The sequence below is a fragment of the Cricetulus griseus genome (genome assembly GCF_003668045.3).
Source record: "Cricetulus griseus strain 17A/GY chromosome 1 unlocalized genomic scaffold, alternate assembly CriGri-PICRH-1.0 chr1_0, whole genome shotgun sequence".
Lineage (NCBI taxonomy): Eukaryota > Metazoa > Chordata > Mammalia > Rodentia > Cricetidae > Cricetulus > Cricetulus griseus.
This window is the reverse complement of record NW_023276806.1, coordinates 86,805,595-86,831,386: the sequence shown is the minus strand read 5'-3', so window position 1 is coordinate 86,831,386 and position 25,792 is coordinate 86,805,595. Positions and strand designations below refer to the sequence as shown.

The following is a 25,792-nucleotide window of genomic DNA, read 5'->3' as shown; positions in this document are numbered from 1 at the left end:
CAAACTTTGTCCCCTGGAGAAGGGAAAAGGGTCACCATCCCCTGAGCAAATTGAGAATATGGGAAGAGGGCGGAGGAAGCGTCGAGAGTGAGAAGGGAAGAAAAGGAAGGATGCAGATGTCATGAAGAAGCAGAAATTTTGAGTCAGGTGTAGATTAGAAGAAAGGACATATGACAGGTAGGATTTTAGTTGGGGGATGGTAGAGGAGGAAGGGAGGAAGAAGGGAACTAGGATCGTCATGTAATTCAATCTTGTTTGTAATTCAACTAGTGGACTTTGAGGATAAGGGTGACTACTCGTGAGGATTCTTGCTTCATCAGCGGATTAATCCATTATGGGCTTATAATATGATGGCATTACTGGGAGGTGGTAGGAACTAGGAGGTAAAACCTATTTGGAAGTAGCAGGTCACACTAAAGGCACGCCCTGGAAGTGTATACCATGACCCAGTCCCTGTCCCCTCTCTCACTCAGCTGCCTTCAGGAGAGCACCTTCTTCTTTCACACATTCCAGCACCAGGATACTCTGTATGACCTCAGGTTACATGGACTGAGCCTTGGAAACCTTGAGTCAGAAAACCTTTTCCTTTTTATTTAGTTCCTACTACCATTTGTCACAGCAACGAAAAGCTAACTAATGCAGATGTATTTTCTCTTTTAAAAATTAGACTCAGTTCATTAGAAAGTTAGTCTGAGACCATTTTGCTGACCTCTTAACCTTGCACACTTGGGTTAATAGACAAATAGATAAATTGTGTTTAGACAGGAGACCACCTTGCTCACCTTCTAACCTTGCACACTATGGGTTGATAGGTAAATAGATAAATTGTGTTTAGGGATCCAGGAAATTTTTGATTAATATTATTAACCCTATATCAGTTTGAGCCAGGATTTGAACCAAGCAGGGCTGACACCATGGTGAGATATGTTAAGCTCAATACTCTAGAGAGACATTTAAATTTGTGCAGTAGTATTGCTAAACCACCAGGAATTTATTGTTTCAGAATTAACATGACTTTTAAAATGAAATGTTTTGAAAATTATCAGATTTATTATGTCCTACTTGTAAAAGTAGAAATAGATTGGAGTTTCTTTTTTCTTTTATATGTATGAATGTTTTGCCTGCATATATTTCTGTGCACCCCTTGTGTGCTTGGTACCCACTGAGGTCAGAAGAGGGCACCAATTGCCTTGGGATTGGGGCTACAGATGGTCATTAGCCATCATGTGGGTGCTGGGAATTGAACTCAGGTCCTTTGGAAAACCAGCCAGTTTTCTTAACTGGGGAGCCATCTCTCCAGCCCCTGGAGTTTCTTTAAATTTGATGAGAGAACAACAAGGGTGACAGAATCAGTAACCACCAAAACCAGTGCACTGAAGGTGGTTATATCAAGAATTTTGTTATCATGATAGAAAAATGACTAATATACGACAACTTAAAATGGTGGTATATATATATATATATACCTAAATTTAAACTGATTTATGTTGAACTTGCCATGGTGGTGCACACCTGGGAACTCAGTATTTGGGAGGTTGAGAAGTGGGAAAATTATGAGTTCAAACCCAGCCTGGGCTACAAAGCAAGAGACTGTCACCAAGCTACCAACCAGCTAACCACATGCATTAAAGGCAGGAAGCCAAATATTCTGTAAGTGCATATACCCCAAGATGTTACTTGAAATAAACAAGGCTAAAATGTACACATGAAACAGTAATATATTTTTCTTCAGAGTTTCAAAGGGGAATGAGTCCTCATCTGAGAACCCATACAGTTAGCTGGGCAATTACACTTCGGAGTTGGCCACATGTAAACAGTTCTGTCTTTTCCCTTCCCCTGATTATCACTTTATTGTAAATAAACATTGATTAGATTTACTTTACTCACCCTGGGACTCTGTTTCACATATGAACCACAGGGGTCTCAGATCACATAAAATAATAAAAGCTCTAGAAGAGGAACACCTTTACCCCGGAGCATGTACACTAGATGTGGAAACAAGTCAACACAGGACAGTGAGGTTTCTATTAATGCTCCAGCAAACTCTTTCTCCTTCAATATTCTCATGTTTTCTCCAGAGTTTTCCAAGCTTGGAAATTTTTTTCTATATCATTAAATTTTAGTTGTTCCTGATTTTCCCCCTCTGATGCATTACAGACTGTTAAAAAGCAAACAAGAAACAGTTGTTGGATGGATGGATGAATGAATGTATGAATGAATGATTAATATTGGCCACTAGACTGAGAATAATTAGAGGCCATGATGCTGCCATGGCTATTAAGAGCTTACATCCAAATGAGAGACACATGTGTAAACAATGGTCAATAACAGACATAGAGCTGTGTTTGCTGAGAGAAATGAGTAAGGCATCATTCCAACTGGAGATTAAGGGATGAGAAAAATGCTGGAGGTACACTTTGAAAAGGAGCAAGACTTTGTACTTAGATAAAGCATTTTAAGGAGAATCTTGCAAAGACTGCTGGCCTTAAACTTTTCTGATTAAAGGACAATTCTGGTTCTTAAAAAATGATGAATCATGCCTATGGAATGACATCTGAGGCCATCTTTTGGCCTCTGCATGTTGTCTACCTGTACACACACACACACACACACACACACACACACACACACACACACACCCCCTATCCATGTGGGTTAAAAACCATTGGTACGAAATGATGTAGATGGAGGTTTCTGCCCTGCCTGTTCCTGAAGCCATTTTGTCCCAAATAAACAGACAGAGGCTTATATTAATTATAAACTGTTTGGCGGATGGCTCAGGCTTCTTTGTGGCTAGCTCTCTCTTAATTATTAACCCATTTTTATTAATTTACATATCTCCACAGTCTTGGCTTACCAGAGAATGCCTGGGTGTCCTACCTGCCGGGTAGCTACATGGTGTCTCCCAGACTCCACTACCTTTCTCTATCCCTGTTTGGATTTCCCACCTGGCTAAATTTTGCTGACCAATGACAAAATAGCTTTATTCATCAACCATTAGGAGAAACATATTTTTACAACATACAGAAGGACATCCCCTATCAATATGATAGTTTCTTGTTCAGAGATAATCTATTAACAGAAAACCTCAGAGGAGGTGCCCCAAGGAGTAGGTCTTCTCCATTCGAAAATACACAACCATCTACGCAACAACATGGCATCTCACATTGTGTGTATGAAAACCATTTAGTGATCTACTTTCCTGAGTCCTGGGATGAACCGCTTGATTGACAGGGTGGCAGTAAAATAATAATAATATTAGAAACATAATAATAATATAATAATATTATATATAATAATATTATATATAATGATATAATAATGATAATAATATTATTAAAACATAATAATCTTTCTAGGATTTGGATGCTAAAAGACAAGCTCTTGGGTGAATTGCTAAAATTCTATGAACACCAATGAGGATAGACATTTTCCAGTTATAGGAGGCCTGCAACCTGCTCTTGCCTGTGAGGACCTTGGCTGCCTATCAAGGGCAGCAATCTCTTATGGGATGTTTGACCTTAGCCCCATCCAGAACTGAGGGAGGTACTGGACCAAGAGGTAGCTCTGAATCTTGCTTAGAAGTTGCCAGTGCCTTCCCATTTGGAGACTGGTCTAGCCTATGTATGGACTTCTCTGGGCCTACCTGAAAAGGCCTTGCCAGAAACAACTTGTTCCCTTGTGGCCAAGAACTAATATGTAAAGGACTTCTGCTGATAGGCCAACCTCATCTTTTGATGTGTAAGTCTGGGCCTCTTCTTTAGAGCCACCTATTTTTAAAAACTTCATTTAATTAATTAAAATTTTCATTTATTTTACATCCCAGTTGCAGTTTCCCCTACCACTCTCCTCCAGTTCCCTCCTCCTATCTTCCCTCTACCCATCCCCATCATCTACTCCTCTCTCTTCTACATTCAGAAAGGGGCAGGCTTCCCATGGGAGTCAACAAAGCATGGCACTTCAAGTTGAGGCAGGACCAAACTCCTCCCCCTGATCAAGGCTAAGCAAGGCAACCTAGCATGGGGAATAGGTTCCTAAAAGCCAGCTCAAGCCAGGGACAGGTCCTGTCCCCACTGCTAGGGACTCCACAAATAGACTTATATTTTGAATTTGAATAAAAGAGCTTGTTTGTTTCAATTTAGGCTCTACCCTCACTGTTATTACATATCTTTTTTGGGAAATCCAACGCTACTGTATTATCTGGTCTTTCAGGCTTTTCTCAAAAACCTTAGATTTTTGACACATCAATGTTTCAGGTTAGGATGCTAACTCTAACCCAACCCTAACCGTAACCTCAACACCTAACCTATAAACATCCCTGTATCTACCACATTTTTCAAGAGATGATGCATACCAAGTTCTGCTACTAGCATATATACCCTTGGACTAGAGCTCTGGTGCCTTCTGAGTGCTGAGGTGGCTGGGGCTGAACTTGGGTAAACACCTACATAGATGGCTATATGAGAATTTTGCACCCTGGACACTTTATTGTTAAAAAGACTTTCAAATACATTTTCAGTTTTATACTCTGGTGCCTGTAGAGGGTAAAGTATCTTACCAATTCTTGAAACTTTCCTGAAGACACGTTTCTAGCTGTACAGTTGCAAATTGCTTGACATATATTCAGTTGCAATGATTTCTTTACTAACAAATCTCTGCTCATGACTGTAAGTTCACTTATGCTCCTTTTCTGGACAAATGCATTTGAAATATCCTTTTTATTCATGATTTTCACCATAAATTAGTCTAACAGCCACCAGCAAAAACCACGCACTAACTAGCATGCTGTGTCTTGAAACTTCCTCCACCAAGTTAATTAGTCCATTACTTTTTTTGTGTTTTGTTTTTGTTTTTCAAGACAGGGTTTCTCTGTAGCTTTGGAGCCTGTCCTGGAACTTGCTTTGTAGACTAGGTTGGTCTCAATCTCATGGATATCTGCCTGTGTCTGCCTCCCGAGTGCTGGGATTAAAGGCATGTGCCACCACTACATGAGTCCATTACTTTCGAATTCATTGTTTCTCAAAATTAACAAGAATGACCTTTGATCTAATTTCCAATAGAGTCTGGCTCCAATCTGAAGCATTATCAAGATAGTATTTACTGTCCATATTTTTTTTGACATTGTGTTCTTCTAAACTTGCACCAGAGTAACCCATTAAATTCTGGTGAAAGCCATTCTAGAACTTATTTAGCCTGTATCTCCAGCCTTGTCCAGTTTACCCCTTCAAAGGCCCAAGAACGACAGGATCAGGTTTAGGCACTACAATGACTGCAGCTTTGCAATCAGTTTTCTGTATTTGTTACTTTTGTGTTGCTATGTATCCACAGCACTTTACAGAAACAATTTAAGGGAAGAAGGACTTATTTCTGCCCACAAGGTCAAAGGCATTCTGTTTGTCACTGTGGAGAAAGTGTAAAAGGGTCATTCAGTCCTCAACAGTGGAAACACAGGTCATCAGCATCAAGTCAAGTGGGAAGCAGGGAGTGAGTACAGCTTTTAAAGGTCTTTGTGATGCCTGATATTGATTGTCAACTTGAGGGGATTTGGGTCACGATGAAAACAAAACTGTGTCATTTCTGTGTGGAAGTCTCTGGATTAGGGTAACTGAGGTGGGAAGACCCACCCTAATGAGACATCATCATTCCTCGGGCTGGGTCCCAGACTGACTACAAATGAGGAAGTGAGGTGAGCACCAACATTTGTCTCCCTGCATCATGACTGGATGCTCTAAGCTCCTGCTGATGCATCTCCATTCCACAAGGGGCTGTACCAGCCAAGTAGGACCTCAGGTAGACCCCTCCTTCCTTAAGTTGCTTTGGTCAAGTATTTTGCTACAGCAATGAGAAAAATAGCCAATGAGTCTCCCCTTGGTGTCTCAGCTCCATCCATTAATCCCCCATCTCCTGAAGGCCCCAAAGCCCTCAGAAACAGTGCTATCAGGAATGGAACAAGCTTTCAAAGGAGCCTGTGCCTATGGGAAGCACTTCACAGTCAAATCGTAATGAATCTCTTGACAGATGTATGGCTGGCAGATTTTCTCTCCCTTTGTGTAAGCTATGTTTTCCTCTATTAATTGTTTCCTTTGCATGTACAGAAGCCTTGTAATAAATGCAACACTATTTGTCAGTGGTTGCTATTATTTCCTGGGCTATTAATCTTTTTCAGAAAGCTTTTGTCTATGCCTATACATCTTTTTAAAAATTAGGTTAATTTTTAAATTTTTATATCTATGAGTATTTTACCTGCATGTACACAGGCCTAACACCTACAAATGTCAAAAAAGGGTGTTGGATCTCCCTGGAACTAGAGTTAGGGTTCATTGTGAGCCACAATGGAGGACCTGAGAATCAAACCTGGGTCCTCTGGAAGAGCAGCCAGTGCTCTTAACTATTGTTAAGAGCATCTACTGAGCCACCATGTGTATATATCTTGAAGCGCTTTCCTCCAGAATAAGAGTTTCAAAGTTTCTGGCTTCACAATAAGGCTTTTGATGTATTTTCAGTCAAAAAGTTTGTCATAATAAAACTCATCATTTTATACAGTTAATATATTCTAATAATAGAATATTCATCTTACTTGGGATAACACCTTCAGAAAAGGAATTGTGCCTCCTATTCCTGCTACTCTTAGTGTAGAAGGGTTAGCTTGGTCACTCTATAAATTATTCTAGAGTGTTTATTTGTGCAATATTTTCTGCTTACTAAATATAGAGTTTGTTGCAGAATGTATGGTCTTATATTTATGTATTTCTATTATGGTAAAAATGTAATAATAAAATTGCTATTTTAACTATTTAAAAGTATAAAATTGACTGGTATTGGGTATGTTTATTATGTGTAACTATGACTGATGTCTAGTTCCAGAAGTTTTTCATTATTCCAAATGGAAACCTTATATCCATTAAATAATTATTACTCATTTTCAAACTTCCCTCTAGTTCTTGGCAACCACAAGTCTGATTTTTTTCTTTCTCTATAGATTTGCCTATTCTGGATATCTCATATAAATGGAATCTGTACTAGCTGGCTTTTTGAATATTTCTTCTTCATTTAACATATGCCTTCAAAGTCATTCATATGCTAGCACAGGTCAATATTTTCTTTCTTTTTAAGGATAAAAAAACATACTATTGTGTGGATTACTACAGTGTGTATATAAATACATTCTGATATTAATTTATCTATTGATGGGAATCTGGTTGTTTTTACCTGTTGGTTATGATGAATAGTAGTACTTCTATGAACATATTTAAGCACTTTTTGTTTGTTTTTAGTTCCTTGAACATATATACATTCATATATATATATATAATACCAACAATAAAATATTTATCTTACTTTGGATAACATATTCAAAAACTGGATTTTGTCTAGCACATGCTACCTACAGCTACTCTTAGTGTAGAAGGGCTAGCTAGACCACTCTATAAGTTATTCTAGAGTGCATATATGTATATATGCACAGCAGTTTCTGGAACATATGGCAATTTATGCTGAGTAACAGTCATAAAATTCAAATAGTGACTTCCTAATTCTTATAATATCCATCTTTGAAAGTAAGGCTGTCCTAGTGTGAAGGAGGATGTGTTTGAACAGCAAAACCTGCTGTACTTTTCCTGGTTTCCAGATTGTACAGATGGTGAACAGTCTTAGGCAAATAGCTCTCAAACCAGGGCCTTTCTGACGAGATGACTTAACCACTAACTCTCTCAGAAAAGGGTTATTGTGGCAACATTATTTGCATTTTTAGACTAATTTCAGGAACATTGATAATAATCTCCCAAATATGATTAATTAAACTCTAAGCAATAAAATTTATTTCCAATTGAACTTGTTAATGAATGACTGCATTATACTTGCTTTTCATTTTCACTAGAGAAAAGCACACATGCTTTTACCTCAGTCCCACCCAACACTGTGGAGAACCTGGAATAGTTCTTGCCCATTCATAAAACCCCTTAGGGCAGAGCATTTGAAAGAATGCAATATTGTCCTGCCATACCCTCCCGATGTTTGCCAAATATGAGTAGATCTCCAAGCATAAAGATGCAAGAGAAAAGTCAACATCAAACAAAAATCAGAGATAAATTTAGGATATTTTCATAGGAGCTCTCAGAGTTTGTAGACATGAAAGTACTTCTGGAATTTATATGAACTTTAAATCAAATACATGCCTTTTTTCCCCACATAATGCTAATATAGTTGATTTCTGGCAACGCTACAGAGTCACTCTGTGGTTACACTGAGTCAGTGGGAGGCCATATGTTATAAATAAACATTTGGCTCTATCAAGCAGAGACATATCAAAAGTTGTGCAGAGGCAAATGAGGCTGGCAAGTTGGGATCCCCTGCAGGCAACAGCCACATTGTGACTCCTGCAGGCACCATCCCACGTGCTACCAATTACTTTACAATTCTGCATAATACATAACAGCAACCAGATTTGAGGAAGAGAACAATTTAGAAAATTTTATGATTAAATTCCACTAGAATGAGCCTCTTGGCATTTTTCCCCCTTCCTGAAGAGGACAGGACAAGCATAAGATAGACTGGATGTGATTCATTTGCCTCCTCTGCTTCCAGCTGGACATTCAGAATTAAGACCTGGTGTCCCAGCTGCCGCACAGTGGTGAGTTAGCCAAGGGACTGACAATGTTGGTAAGTCTGTCACACTTCCACAAAGTGCATATCAAACTCTGAAGCTCTTGTTAGTGCTTGCCCTTAGAGTCCTAATGAGCCTGGCTTTCCTAAGACATTCACCACTTCTGTGTTGACTTAATAATTATGTGGCTGTCATGAGAAAGTCAGGAGGCATCTTGTTCAGTAAATGCTGCTAACTAAGGTTCACTGGATAGAAAGAAACTAATCTGTGCAGCCAATTGAGGAGACACACTGTGAATTTGGATACCAAATTTAGAACCCCTGTCTCAAAACAAAAGTTCATACTATAAAAATGTGTATATTTGAAGTGTATGGACATAAAACAAATGAACATTGTGAACTTTAGCATGAAATCAAGAGTCCTAGGAATCACTGACAGCAGAAGAGTTAGTTTTGATGATTGAAGCTGAGGGCCCTAAAGGAGCCATATCCTGGACATTGGCATTGAGACAGGGATCAGAACACACACGTGGGCATCACTGAAGGCAGAGGGGTTAAAACTAAGGACTCTCAAGGATCAACATCCTGGACACAGGCTTTGGGGCAGGGATGAGAACACGTGCCTGAAAAAAAGTGTGGAAGCAAGAGGCAGGGGCATAGCTATGAGTCAGGATCACGTCCTAACTGTGCCTCCTACTGGCTATGTAATCTTGGGGTGGGTAGATTGACTTTCTGAGTCTGTTTTGTCAAATAAAACTAGGACAGCAACAGCAACACTAAAGACTTGACATCAGGATTAAACAAAAAGCTATTCCAGCCAGGCTGTTGTGGCTCATACCTTTAATCCCAGCACCCTGGGAAGCAGAGGCAGGTGTATCACTGTGAATTCAAGGCCAGCCTGATCTACAGAATGAGTTCCAGGACAGCCAGAACTACACAAAGAAAAAAGAGAAAATAGTTATTTAATTTATTATTTTATTCAATTACTATTCACCATGTACCACAAACTGAAATTGGTTTTGCTACTAAGAAGAATACAACATGGGCATGAGGAAATCTGGATCTGGGCCTGAGATGGACTCTGGAAAATGGCTTATAATGGATCATGTGAGGGGAGAAAGGGGCTGGGTCTCAGTCATGCAGCCCTTAACTACTTCAGACCTACTGGCCTTCATCTCTTTCCCATTGTCTCTCCTCTTCCTTAGCATCCCCCCAACCTTTATATTTCAATTCATATAACCCGTGTCTCTGCTGGGTGACTCCAAGGCAAGTTAGGCCACATGACTTCTAATGTCTTTTGGCATCTGGCAGAGTAGAACACTGAAAACTATCTCTGGTGACAAGGTAGGCTGTGTCCTAGCCTTTATGCAAAAGACTCTCCAGGTTTCAGATGCCACAGTGACAGAAAGCAGCTGAAAACAGACAGATCCAGTAACCACAGGTCTATGCTACAGGCTAAGGACAGAATGGCAGCAAGGAGGGGAGAAGAAGCTGATGGACTTAGTTTTATTTCTTTTTTAAAGTAACCCACCCCCCAGACAGGGTTTCATTGTTCTACAACTGGCTGTTCTACAACTGGCTCTGTAGACCAGGCTGGCGTTGAACTCACAGAGATCTGCTTCCTGAGTGCTGGATTAAAGTTGTGCACCACCACTGCCCAGTTAAAATACATCTTATTTTTAATTAGCACACACAGTATTAGGTTTCATCGCAAATAAAATTTGATATTGTTGATTATCTTTCCTTATTAATCCCCTCCTGCTCCCTGAGTCCTCTGTATCTCTCCACACTCCATAATGTTCTTCTCCTCACTTTCATGTCTTTCATGTCCTGTCACCTTGTTGGTGGACTCCTTTCTGGTATCATAGCCTAGACTGCACTGACCTTCACTTGTATACATCCATACAAATATAATCTAGGGTCCACACAGGACAGAGGATGTGTGATTTTACACTTTTAAGTCTGAGTTATCTCAGAATATAATTCTTCCCAGTTCTGCTCATTTCCCTGCATATTTCATGATTTTGTTTTTTTTCTTTATGACTAAATAAAATTTAATTATGTACACAGATGTGCCACGTTTTCATTATCCATTCATCTGCTGATGGACATCTGGGCTGGCTGCTCTCCCTCACTGTTGTGAATAGAGCAGCAATGAATATGGATGCGTAGGTATCTCTGTGGTTTGATATAAAGTCCTTTGAGTAGAAACCCAGGAGTGATATAACTGGGTCACATGGCAGTGCTATTTTTAATTTTATTTCTGTTTTAAGGCTTTATTTGCCTGCATGAACCAGGGACCCTTACTGTGAGTGAGACTGTGAGAACTCTCTGCAAATGCCCACTATCTCATTCCTTTCTGGCTTGATGAGTTGATGTTTCCCCCAATTTAAGGATCATGTAGTATAAATCCAAAGATCCACAGAAAAGGCTGGCTGTGGATGTCCTTAAATGAGGGTCCAGGGTATGCTGGTACCTTCATGATCTGCACTGATACAAAATCGCACTGGCTGGAGCTGGAGCTGCCATCACGAACAGAAACATCTGTGGATATGTGACAACACAAGCTTTCTATCCAAGAGAGGCACAGTTTCTTTTATTTTCTGCCTTCCCTAGTCCACATGAGGAACAGGGATTGCTGAGTTTGATTTGATTTGATGTTCCGTGAAAACTGAAATCAGAGGGCTGGAGACATGGTTCAACAGTTATTAGGGCATGTGCCACTCTTCCAGGGGATCCATATTTGATTCCCAGCACCAACTGTCTGTAACTCTAGCTCCAGGGGTATCTAATGTCTCTGTCTTCCATGGATACCTGCACTTATGTGCGCGCGCACGCACACACACACACACACACACACACACACACACACACACACACACCCTGCAAAACCAGTAAGCAGCTTCCTTACCCAATCAGCTGCATTAATGTTTTTATAATAGGCACTGGAGCCCACAAAGTAACTAAAAGCAGTATAAAAGCCAGACATCTCTGCCTTCATTTGTACCTATGACCTTCAGTTTCTCAAATGCCACCATTTACAGTGCCTTTTTTTTTTTTGGACCCCCAATGGCATCCAATCCTGCAGCTTCTTTGCATATCATAGGTAGCAGGTCAGATTAATAGACATCTTTACTGCAAGAGACTGGAATTACCCTACATTCCCCAAACACTGTGTAGGGTACCCCAATACCCCAACAATGGTGAGCAGCAGGCAAATCACCTTCCAAATGAGGGCAATTATCTACGATATCAAGGTTGCATCCTGGAGTAGCAGTGTGATGGGGAGCCAGACTGCTCCCTTAAAGTCAGTAGTGAGGACCATCTTTAACCATGTTGGAAACCAGAAGCTCCACAGGACAATGCCAAAGACTGCTTGTTTTTGCACAGTCCTTGTTCCCAGTCTCCCTATCTAAAGCAATGTCAGTGCCCTGAATGTGGACTGGGAGCCACCGAGCCCCTTTAATCTGTATTTCCCAATGGAGTCACATTGCTCCCATCTCCTTTCCACATTTTCACCATTACCCTTGTCTTTCGTTGGAACATTGGGACAGTGGCTGGATCTAGCCTGTTGGGAGCCAGGGTATTTGCTCTAAACTTCCAGTAATGCCGCCCCCTCCAAGTCAGTGGGCTGATCTCTGAAAGCTTGCTGTGGAAGTCAGTGTCTCTGGGCTGTGAAGTACCGGGATGTGTTTTCTCCTTGACATTCCCAAAGGAGTAGAACCACCATGCAAAGAATGATGGGGATTTGCATGTGACAAAGAAGCCAACTACAATGAGATGAGAAGAACATCAAAGACAGAGAGAACACTGAAGACTCACGGTGAGGAAAGAAGTCAAATCAAAGAGAAGGCAAGCATGTCCCAGTGGTCCTAATAACGTGGAAGCTGGGATGCTTTCCCTCTGAATAGTGAGTGCTGGGCTGGAATATAACAGGTGTCTTCTTTGAGATAAAAAAGAGAAACAGGACAAAAGGTAGAGGTCTACAAAATAAGCAGCCAGCTTTGCATACTTCCCTCTTCTCTCATCAACTCTGTAAATTTGCTGCTGGCTAAAGGAGACAGAGTTCCAGGATCTGCTAGTGAAGCCTGTTAGTGAGGTTCAGTTGGTGAAGACCGCAGTGACCCTTGAAGTTTGCATCTGTTGCTACCAAGCACACCACTCCACACACACAGGGCTTTATCTGTGCTGTGTATAGTCCACCAGCCTCCACAGCCACCAGCCTTCCTACATCTGATCATTCCCTCCCTCTGTGGACTGAGAGCCAACCGCGCAAGTCAGTGACCTAGAAATCTTCCTGTCCCTTCACGTCTTGCAGTTTTCTGCCCTTTCCTCACTTGAAAGGCTCTTGTTAATGATACTGAGTCAATGAGAATATGAACATACATACCTGTGGGGCATTGGGGGGGGAAGAGAGGAGTTGTAATTTGGGACAGCCCAAAGGCAGTATGAATATTGTAAACTAAACTGCTGGTTATTCTTGGCATTATTCTCTTCTTCCCACATATGTTATGAATACCAAACTATTTAGTTAGCATCAGAACACCTCCCCGCCCCCCCCAATCCAATTATATCCCTAAAGCTTTGTGGATGAGCTAAATGTGGCAGCCCAGACCCACTGTGTGCGGTCAGGACCCAGCTTTCCCGAGGAGTAGCCTGGCCCTCCGGTGATGGCGGGAAGGCTGCAGCAGAACTCTTTGAAACCCTCCACATGAAACCAGAAGCTTGTACTAAGTCAGTGAATACCGCTTTGCTCTAGCAAATACTGTGTTGATATCCCTTGCTTAATGAATGGAAGGAGGTGAGAAAAGGGGTGGGGGAGTCTGGGAGGAGAAGCTCGAGAGGGAAGTGTGGATGTGTATCATGTATGTGTATGAAATTATGAAATTATGAAAGAATAACTAAAACTTAAAAAAATAAATAAAAATCCTGGGAAGAAGTAAGTACAATTTCTAATGTTGGTTAACTTGTAAGATTAAAGTGATTTTTAATTTTTTTCTATGATTTTTCAAAATTTTACAGTGAATATTATGTTTTTGTAATAATGAAAAAATATCTTTGGTTGGATTTCTTTTTCTACCAGGAAATGAATGAGAATTGGGCTAACATACTGTGGACTTAAGGTCTTAAGAGTTTAGTGATCAGTTAAATTTATTTGATGCACAAAATGATTTCAAGTAATACTAGTATCAGAAATGCAAAAATACTTAGAGACTGTTATCAGGGCTTGAGAGATTTCTTAGCAGTTAGGACCATTGGTTGCTCTTCCAAAGGACTCAGGCTTGGTTCCCAGCACCCAAATGGTGGCTCACAACTCTGTTCTACTACCTTCTCCTAGCCTCCAGAAGTGCCCTGCACATATGTGGGATACAGATATACATGCAGGGAAAGCACCCACACACAAAAATAAATAATGATAAAAATTAAATATAAAATTGTGCATGAAAATCATGGAGTGAACTAGCTGATCTAAAGTATGTGTGAGTGCCCTGTGTAGGTGACCTTCTGAGTTTGTACCTCAGTCTCCGTCTTTCTTATTGTAGAAGAGGATGCTTGGGTGCAGGAGTGAAGCCTGAGCAGAGGCCTCTTGGTCAAGCATGGTTATGGAGACTGTGTTCCCACCCACCCAGCTGCCTCACCCTATGTTTCGGCTCTGCTTTTATGAATAACTAATGGAGTTCAGTTATTCAACAGGAGCCAAGAATCACTATCACCTGTCTGGAAAGCCCAAGCTGCTCTGTCTGAAGGACATAAAGGTTGCATTGTTAATAGAAGTGACTTAGGCTTTTGCAGAAGTGAAAATGGTGGGGTGTGTTAGAAATGGATAGTAAAGTTCTCTACAGCATTTAAATGTGGTTGTTGTATTTAACACCCTTCATATGTTATTGCAGGAATTCTGAGGCAACCTCACCTATAATGAATGAGCATTGTTCACACGGTTCTGCACAAACCTTGCTCATGAACAGATGACTCCAGGTCAAGTTCTTGCTATTTTACTGTGTCTTGAATGGAGGGAGAGGACTGTAATCAAAAGCAAAAAGAATTCTCTTTGCTTCAGTACAGTTACATTCTGATGCTCTTTGTCTGGGGCTTCCTAACCCCAGCAAGCCCAGGTCTTGGTAAGATTTCTGCTCTGGGGGAACATCCCATGGAGGCTAGAGGAGCTTCCCAAGTCAGGTCTTGAAGAATAAAGTGAAAATGAATTTGAAACACATGCATTACATGCTTTAAAAATGGGCTTGAGTTCAAAGTTAACAAAAGTAATTCTTGGGTAAAAACATTTTTTGAATTTCTCAAGCTTCAAATGTTTGAAAACTCATGCTCTGACTTGAAATTAGATGGTTCCTTAACTATTGGGGTGTCAGCATTTACATTAAATGTATTTACAGATAATAATTTTACCAACCATGGGTGCAAACATGCTATTCTATTTTTTCTTTTGGAAATTTCCTCATATTTTAGTATTTAAATTCCCAAATAGTTTCTTCATATAATTGTTGAATTACTTCAAGGAAATAGAAGAATTCTTCCTGTTGTACATAACTTCAAAATCCAGAGTTAACTAGGCAACTCAAAGTCAAACATGACACAATTTTTAAAAATAATAACATACCTTAGTTAATACTTATTTGATATTTGAACTGTAAATACTGCATGAATGTGAAGAATGTAGAGCTTGAGTCTTTTACAGTAGACTCAATTATCAAGTTTGAAGACTTTACTGAAGAAAAGAACAAATAAAAATTCTCATGATCCACAGCTGGTGGGAGTGCCAAATTGTACAGTCACTTTGGAAATCAGTATGGTGACTCCTCAAGAAAATGGGGATCAGTCTACCACAAGATCCAGCAATTCCACTCCTAGGCATATACCCCAAAGAAGCACATCCATACAACAAGGACATCTTTTCAACAATGTTCATAGCAGCACTATTTGTAATAGCCAGAAACTGGAAGCAGCCTAGATGCCCCTCAACCAAAGAATGGATAATGTGGTACATCTACACAATGGAGTACTACTCAGTGGGAAAAAAACAATGGAATCTTGAAATTTGCAGGAAAATGGATGGAACTAGAAGAAACCATTCTGAGTGAGGTAACCCAATCACAAAAAGACAAACATGGTATGTACTCACTCATATGCAGATTTTAGACACAGAGTATAGGATTACCAAACTACAATCCACACTGCCATAGATGCTAGTAAACAAGAAGGACCCTAAGAGAGACATACATGGTCCCCTGGAGAAGGGGAAAGTGTCAAGATCCACTGAGCAAATTGAGAGCCCGGGAAGAGGGGGGAGGGAGCTAGGAGAATGAGAAGGGAAGAAGAGGAGGGATGCAGAGGTCATGAGGGAGCAGAAAGGTTGAGTCAGGGGAAGAATAGAAGGAAGGGTATGTGATAGGTAGGGTTTTAGTTGGGGGGTGTGGTAGGAGAGGATGGGAGGGAGAAGGGAACTGGGATTGTCATGTAAAACAATCTTGTTTCTAATTCAAATAAAAAATGATTAAAGTAAAAAATAAAAAAAGAAAATGTGGAAGGAAAAAAAGACTGGAAGTATGCTAGATATTTCAAAATACATTCCCATGGTATGATTGTATTTATGAATTGGCATAATTGTAAAATAAAATTCCATCAGTAGGATTTGACAGGGACTGTCCTGGTTAGGCTTAATTGTCAACTTGACAATGACCTAGAGTCATCTGAAAGGAATAGTCTTAGCTGAGGTATTGCCTGAATCAGGTTGCGATGGCAGCATATTTGTGTAGTATTATCAATTGACATAGAGGGCTCAGCCCTCTGTGGGTGACACCATTCTCCAAGTATGTGGTCCAAGGCTAATATAGCTAGCTAAACACAAGCTAAACACAAGCCATGGATCCAATTAGTAAGCATCATCCTCCATGGTTTCCACTGTACTCTTTCGGTTATTTGATCAGGGTAGCAAGCAGTACTGCCTTCAGGTTCCTGCTTTGAGTTCCTGTCCGGACATCCCTCAATGATGAACTGTGACCTGGAAGTACAATATGAAATAAATCCTTTTCTTTCCCAAGTTGTTTTTAGTTAGAGTATTGTATTATAGTGACAGAATAAAACTAGAACAAGGATGCAGGCATGAGTTTAGTTGTCAACATTACTGAAAAAGATATCTTATATTTAAGAGTGTCCAAAGTTCTTTATGAAAGAACTCAGAAAAAAGCATATAATACATTCAGTGGAAAATAGTGATTTATAGTACAATGACAGTTCCCATAAAGAGGAATGAGGGCCAATTGGATTAATCACTAAACATCAGTGAAGGTGAGTTTATATTTTCCTCACTCATTGTTCAATGTTTGTGGTTAGGAGAATATATTCCCTCCAACATATTTTTACTTAATTTTAATTCTCTGCATACTTTAAGTGAAATATTATCCACATCTTTTACCTCATACACAATTTAGTGAGGCATCATTAAGACACATTTGATGCAAGGGTATTTTGCGACTTATAAAACTATCATCCATAAAGAAATTAATATCATGTTTATAGAGAATTAGGACACACAACACAATTTTAAGCATATTCTCAGGTGTGAGTTTCCTGCCTTCTAATCCCAATCATCTTAAAATGCATACCCAAGGATGCTTGAGCCACAAAATCAGTGAGGTGAAGAGTCTAAATAACTAACCCTGGCACCATAGAGCAAAGGACAGACTCAGTTAAACCACACATTCTTTTTCACACAAAAGTTCTTTTCTGTACTACTAGGATCTGATGGACCCTTTCATTCCTGGCTTCAGGGCATAGCAAGATAACTTTCTTCCCACCCTTTCCCAAGCTATTTGAGCCCTTTAATTTATGGATGCTATAGACTTTATGACTGATACGGCTTCCCTCCTTTCTATCACCAACCTAAAGAAAGACAAACCAATGAAAATACAAGAAGCATACAGAACACCAAATAGACTGAACCAAAAAAGGGCTCCTCATCACATAATTATCAAAACACCAAACATACAGAACAAAGAGAAAATACTTAGAGCAGCAAAGGAAAAAGGTCAAGTAACTTATAAAGGCAAACCTATCAGAATTACACCTGACTTTTCCATGGACACTCTGAAAGCTAGAAGGTCCTAGATAGATAGTCTACCTACACTAAGAGACCATGGATGCCAGCCCAGACTACTATACCCAGCAAAGCATTCAATCAATATAGATGGAGAAAACAAGATATTCCATGATAAAACCAGATTCAAACAATAAATATCCAGCCCTACAGAAAGTTCTGGAAGGAAAACTGCAACCCAAGGAAGGTAACTACAACCAGAAAAATATAGGCAATAGATAATCCCATTTTACCAACAGCCAAAAGGAAAAAAGGGATAGAATCCCACGCATAATTTCGTCACCATCACCAAATCAAAAACAAACAAGAATGAACAATCAATGGTCATTACTATCCATAACATTAATGGTCTTATCTCCCCTATAAAAAGACACAGGTTAGCAGAATGGATAAGAAGACAGAATCCATCCTTCTGCTGCATACAAGAAACACATCTCAACTTCAAAGACAGAGGGTATATAGTGGGAAATTACCAATATGGAGTCAGGTAGAAATATAAGGGTATTTAATAGGGAAAAGCCTTACTTACAGAGCGAACCAGCCAGCTGGTGGTAGCAGTCTGTACAGCAAGCAGCAAAGAGAAACCGAAACCGAAACCGAAACGCAGTCCCACTACGTCACAAGTCCTCACAAGCCTGGTCAGGCATACCTGTAGCCAGCCCATAAGAAGGTGTGGCTACAGCTTCCCCTACAAGGGTACCTAAGAATTAAAGGTTGGGGAAAGATTTTCCAATCAAATGGACCCAAGAAACAATTGGGGCAGCAATCCTAATATCCAACAAATTGGACTTTAAACTAAAATCAATCAAAAAAGATGAAGGAGGTTATTTCCTACTCATCACAGGAGAAATCCATCAGGATGAAGTCTCAATTCTGAACATTTATGCCCCAAATACAAAGGCATCCACATTTGTGAAAGAAACATTACTAAAACTCAAATCACACAAAAAACCACAAATACTTATAGTGGGAGACTTCAACACCCCACTCTCACCACTGGATAGGAACACCAGACAGAAACTTAACAAAGAAACAAAGGAACTAATTGAAGTTATCACCCAATTGGACTTAACAGATATCTATAGAACATGCAATCCAAATACAAAACAATTTGCCTTCTTCTCAGCACCACATGGAACATTCTCTAAAATCGACCACATACTTGGCAACATAGCAAACCTCCACAGGTACAAAAAAATTTGAAATAACCCCCTGTATCTTATCAGACCACCATGCTTTAAAGTTAGAATTCAACAACAATACGAATTACAGAAAACCTGCAAACTCATGGAAATTAAGTATCAACCAATTGATGGGAGAAGTGCTTCTATGTATGTGTTTGTCCTGCTGAATGATAAATAAAATACTGTTTGGCCAATGAGGCAGCAAGTTAGGCAGGACTAGGAGTCAAAGAGGATTCTGGGAAATGTAGTAGAGAAGTGGTGATCCAGGCAGGAAGTGACATAGCAAGGAGACTCATTTAAGTAAGGAGAAACAGGAAGTGTCCTCTTTCCTCTGCGTGTTCTCCAGTGGTGGGATGTGATCCACCAGCAAGGGAGGACGCTAATAAGGCATCTGATAAGTCTTATAATATATATAGATTTATGATAATTAAGACTGAGCTAACGGATGAGAAATCCTAGTCATTGGCCAAGCAGCATTTGAACCTAATACAAGTTTCTGAATATTTATTTGGGCCTAACTCGGGCGGGTGGCTGGCATAAAGCACACATGTGGCAGTGGGTCTCAGCGGCTTTTGGTGGAAAGATTTATCATAACACCCAATTGCACAATTCCTGGGTCCAGAAAGAAATAAAAAAAGAAATTAATGATTTCCTAGAATTCAATGAAAATGCAGACACAACATACCCAAACCTATGGGACACTTTGAAAGCAGTGCTAAGAGGAAAGCTCATAGCGCTAAGTGCCCACATGAAGAAACAGGAGAATAATCACACTAGAGAATTAACAGCACAACTGAAAGCTTTAGAAAACAAAGAAGCCAATACACCCTGGAGGAGCAGACGACAGGAAATAATCAAATTGAGGGCTGAAATCAATAAAATGGAAACTTGGAGAACCATACAAAGAATCAATATAACAAAGAGATGGTTCTTCAAGAAAAATCAACAAGATAGACAAACCTTTATCCAAACTTATGAAACAGCAGAGAGTGAACATTCAAATTAATAAAATCAGGAATGAAAAGGGGTCATAACAACAGACACAGAGGAAATCCAGAGAATCATCAGGTCATACTTTGAAAACCTATATTCCTCAAAATTTGAAAATCTAAAGGAAATGGACAATTTTCTAAACAGATTTCATTACCAAAATTAAATCAAGAACAGACAAGCAACTTAAATAGATCTATAAACCCCAATGAAATAGAAGCAGTCATCAGAAGTCTCCCAACCAAAAAAAGCCCAGGGCCAGATGACTTCAGTGCAGAATTCTACCAGAAATTCAAGAAACAGCTTACACGAATTCTCCTCAAAGTATTCCACACAATAGAAGCAGAAGGGCCATTGCTAAACTCTTTTTATGAGGCTTCAATAACTTTGATACCCAAGCCATACAAAGACACAAACCAAGAAAGAGAACTACTGACCAATATCCTTCATGAACACTGATGCAAAAATTCTCAGCTCTATTTGTAATAGCCAGAACTTGAAAACAACCTAGATGTTCCTTAACTAAAGAGTAGATTAAAAAAAATGTCGTACATTTACACAATGGAGTATTACTTAGCCATAAAAAAGCAATAACATCATGAAATTTGAAGGCGAATAGATGGAACTAGAAAAAAAATCATCATGAGTGAGGTAACTCAGACCCAGAAAGACAAACATGATATGTATTCACTCATAAGCTGTAAAGGATAATCATGCTATAGTCCAAGGGAGGTTAGGTAGCAAGGAGGGCTCAAGAGAAGAAATTTGGATCTTCTTCAGAAGAAAAAAAATAGAAGAGATCTCATGGGTAGACTTGGGGCAGGTAGGGATGAGAACATTAGGGGTAGATGAAGGTGGAGATTACTGAAAGAGAGAACTGGAAAAGGGGGTGGAATTTTGGGGTCAAACAGAACCCTGGTACAAGGGAAACTACCAGGAATCTACAAAGATGACTTCAGGTAAGACTCCTAGCAATAGCAGATATGTAGCCTGAACTGTGACTAGGCCATCTCCTGTGATCAGGAAAGAGTTCCAGTAGAGAGATTGGGATACCACACCAGACACAAACTTTGACCTACCACCTGTCCTGTCTACAGAATGTGCTGGGGTAAGGATGGCACAGAGATTGTGGGAGTGGCCAATTACTAACTGGTCCAGCCTGAGACCCAGCCTGAGAGTGAGCCCACCTCTGACACTGCCTGGAGTGCTAAGGCCCATAGATGGCCCAGAGACCTAGGAGAAAAAGAATGCCAACACAATGACGCCTAAAGATATTCTGCTATACTCATAGAGTGGTGCCTAGCCCAATTGTCATCAGGGAGGATGCATCTAGCAACTGATGAAAATGGATGCAGAGTCCCATAGCCAAATAGGAGGTGGAGTTCAGGAAATCCTTCTGAAGGGAGGGAAGGAAGACTGTAGGAGCCAGAGGGATTAAGAACCTCACAAGAAAACCTACAGAATCAACTAACCTGGGCTCATAGGAGCTCACAGAGACTGAATCAACAAGCAGGTTGCTTGCATGGGACTAACCTAGGCCCTCCACATACATGTGACAGTTGTGGAGCTTGGTCTACTTGTGGGACTTCTAACAGTGGGGGCAGGGGCTGTCCCTAACACTTTGGCTGGCTTTGAGAATCTATTCCTCTTACTGGGTTGCCTTATCCAGCCTTAATGCCTTAAAGGAAGGTGCTTAGTCCTACTGCAACTTGATATGTCAAGGTTTCTGTTTTTTGTTTGTTTGGTTTTTTTTATATCCATAGGAAGCCCAACCCTTTTCTGAACTGAAACAGAGGAGGATTGGATTGGGGTGTCAGAGGGGAGGCAGGGGAAGAGAACTGGGGGAGAGGAAGGAGGGGGAACTTCAGTCAGGATGTAAAACAAAGAAACAAACAAACACACAAATAAAATTCCACTCCTTGGGCCAGGCATGGTGCCACACAGCCTTAACCCCAGCACTCAGGAGGCAGAGGCAGGTGTGTCACTGTGAGTTGGAGGTCTGCCTGTTCTACATAGCAAACAATTCAAACTTTGAAGAAACGTATAGTGTTCACATTTCTCTGGCCCTCTCCTTTTCTCTTCAACTGGCACTGAAATCTAATTTTTCACTGAAAAACACTGATGGCGTTTTTATGTATCCCTTTTCGAGCTCTCTACAACCCTCCCATCTCTCCCTGAAACCTTCTTGTCTCTTTGAGACTCTACACATACAAGGACCCCCTTCGTTTTCTTTGTTTTGGTTCTTCTCTTTCTTTTTCCTTTTATCAAAGCACTTACCATGTTCTGACATCTTCCCCACTGTCTTAGTTAGGGTTACTATTGCTGTGATGAACACCATAACTAAACAGCAATCTGGGGAGGAAAGGGTTTATTTGGTTTACGCTTCCATATCACACTGTTCATCATGGAAGGAAGTTAGGACATGAACTCAAACAAGGCAGGAACCTGGAGGCAGGAACTGATGCAGAGGCCATAGAGAGGTGCTTCTTACTGTCTTGCTCTCCATGGCTTGCTCATCCTGCTTTCTTATAGAACCCAGGGCCAGCCCAGGGGTGGCATGCCCACATGGGCTGCACACCTATCAATCACTAATTAAGAAAATGCTTTAAATCTGATCTTATGGAGGCATTTTCTCAATTGAGTTTCTTTTCTTTAGAAACTCTAGCTGGTGTCAAGTTGACATAAACCAGCCAGGGCAACTCATTTCTCATTTTTGTTGTTTATTTCATGTCTTTTCCAAGTAGAACAGTCTTAATGAAGTCAAGATTATTGCACTGAAGTTTTTCTGGTGCCTAGAGTTGTCATGTAGCAGGCACTCAGAATATTTGATGAGTTACTAGATAAACAAGGAATAAGCAGGAGAAAGAAGTAGAATATGGAATTTTCAGCACATTAAGACTAATTCTGTAGAAAGGAAGAAGACTGGGGTAGAATGACTAAGACAGGTAGTGGAGTCATGGGATAGGGAAACGGGGTCAGGTGAACAGTTAACCAAATGAAGTGTGCATGAAGAAGCCACATAGGAATCTATGATTCTGCAACACAACTATACAATGTAACAAAAAGGAATAGCAGATTACATGTAATATGACTCAGAGCTAAAGGTTTGCATGCAGATGGGGAGTCAGGGAGTAGGGGTTGTGTGACCCAAACTAATGACAGATGAAGAGTCCTTACAGAACCCCATTAGTTTGTAAACTAACTAAAGCACAGCTGAAAATAAAAAAGAGTTAAAAAAGAAAACCAAAAATATTAAAATTAAAAATAAATAAAAAAGGAGTTTGAACAGAGGTTTCTCTCATTCTTAAACAATGCTGCTCTCAGGAGACATTGGTTATTAAATGAAAATCTCAGGGCCAGGCACAGGTTAGTTTTTTACAATTTGCTGATCAAGGACCCCAGAGGCATCAAAACAACTTACACTATTGTCATTGCTCGTGGCTGTACACCATAAGTAGATGGTAAGATTCTATTACAGAAGATACCATGTACTTCAGTTGTGGGACATAGAGAAGCTAATCTTAAACTGACCAGGAAACTCTCCCTGATGGCTAGCTGTTATAGTTCCAGAAGGTTCTATGCAAGTTGCTTGGGGAGAAAAAAACACCACTGGCCCTACCTAGACAAAATCATTACAATAGTGACCTGCCATTCAAGATGTGCTCATTGGTGTAATAGTGTCAAGACTGCTTATGCGGTAACCAATGGCTCTCTTAGAGGCCTGCTTCACAGGAAGGAATTAACAGCTGGCACACAACTTTTGGCCAGGGAAGCCATAGGATCTAGAAGAAAACCCACTGATATTGTTTTGCTAAATAGTCGTGTTGTCAAACTACCTTTTAAATATTTATTTTTATAGCCATAGATTTGTGCTGCTCCCAACCTTGGTCAGAGAAGCTTCTTATTGCAGTGGGTAGTGGTTAAAATAGGACTCCTAACTATTCAAAGTACTGAAAATAAATGCCTGTGAGTGTTCAGCTACAGATGGGATTTTTATATCAATCTCCACCTCTCCCCAATCCCAGGCTCAGGGGACACCGTGGAAGAGGGAGCAGAAAAAAATGTAAGACCCGGATGAAGGGGAAGAGTGCTGTAAAAGGCTGTTCTCTGGACTTGAAGTGGTTGTTATACACATGAACTCACGGCAGCAGTGGTTTCTCACACAAGCCCTCCATTAAAAAATGAGGATCATTAATTGTTAGAGCAACAGGATGGGAGAGTTCCCGATGGCCCACCCCTAGTTGAGTAGCTAATGGCAGCTGATGGTTGCTGAGGGAGAATCTTTTTACTTTGAGGAGGGCATTGGTGGGTTGGTCTCTTCTTGTTCTGTTTTGGAATGAGATTTGATGGCAGTCAGAGGCTGCCTGCTTCTCTTCAGGGAAGTTTCACAGTGGAAGTTAGTGGAAACTAGGGTACACTTTACTGAGGTTTAATCTGTCATGTTGGCCTGGAATGCCCCCTTCTGCAGGGGACTCTCAATATCTTAGCACCACTTTTTAATCTTTTAGAGCAAGCAGTCCCAAAACAATGATAGTGGATGACCAATAAAAATCTGAGTGTAAGCTTCTCTTCAAAAGGCGTACAAAGACTGACTGCCAATGAGTATGCCATTACATAACTGATTAGTTTAGGATGCTGCCTTTAGAAGATTATATCTAAGACACGGAGGCACATGATAGCAAGCTGTTTCTGCTCACCTTCTCTTTGAATATGGGTTATCTCCAGGGTAAGGGGTGTGAAATACATTTCTGTACATTTTTGCCTCATTTATAAACTTGCTTGTGCCTTTAATTATGTGTTAGCAAGGTCTCTTCAAATCCACCAGAGGCATGCCCAAGGTGAACACTATCAAAAGGCCTGCTTTTTTTTTCCCCTTCAGATTTTGGGTGTCTGGTTTCACTCACAGGCAGACAAACCTTTCTGGATCTCCACACAAGCGGCCTAGAGAGGAAGTACCAGTGCTCGCACAGTTGACTTCATAATAATCCCTAGTTGATCTAATGCTCATCTCTCCTGTAGATAAACTTCACGTCCCGAGGTAAGACAGACTTTGCAAAGAAGATTATAAAATGTCTCAGTACTTAAAACCCAATTTTCTTTTTAAGCAGAGGCCTTTGAAAACATAGCTAACAGGTAATGATAGTACTTAGTATCCTTTACTGGAATTTGGGGTGTGGTAAGTGTGGATATAAGTGTGCAATGTCCTAGCGATTGATTTACAGTCATATGCCTGTCTGAAACTTAGGCCTACTCTTGTGTTGGGACATGATGAACTTGACAATAATCTGATGTGAACTAACGTGTAGAGGACCTTTTTCAGAAGATCTATTGATCTTTCCCTAGCCATGGCATTTGGGACTCTCATGACCATCATGGGTGACTTTAATCCATACACATGTTGGCAAAACCCACTCCTTGGAGAAATGAGACAGAGAGTAACAATCTGAGAGAAGACCCAGAGCTCCAAGGAAAACAAATTCTAGAAACTGGAATTAGTGTTACCTAATGAGTGTCTTAGAAAAAGGGCCAATGGAGCTTCATAAAGAAATGAGGCTATTTTTCATTCTCAAATTCTGCAAAAAGCTTTCAAGTTATTTTCCAGTTCCAAATTTTACAACTTTCTTGATGGAGAAATGATTTTAATCCTGAAATTCAGCTCATTTATTAAAAAATATAACCCTGAGAAACTCCATTCAGAACCAGTAACTAGATGCACACTATTATCACTGCTAGGCTGTTTGGGGTTAGGCAAGCCCAGAACCTTGAAGAAGAAGACTATCAGTCAGGCTTCTAATTTCCACCATGAATCTCAATCATCGCCTGAAGTTCTGTGATGAACACCCAGCATGCCGAGAGGCATCCACTGCCCACCATCTTTATGGTGCAAGCTGAGTATGCCCAAAATGTT

General features: G+C 40.3%; 1 protein-coding gene across 2 annotated transcripts in view; it reads right to left on the bottom strand.

Moving 5' to 3' along the window:
• Window positions 1-25,792, bottom strand: part of Veph1 (ventricular zone expressed PH domain containing 1) — a 197,341-nt gene that overhangs the window by 59,436 nt on the left and 112,113 nt on the right. The window lies entirely within an intron of this gene.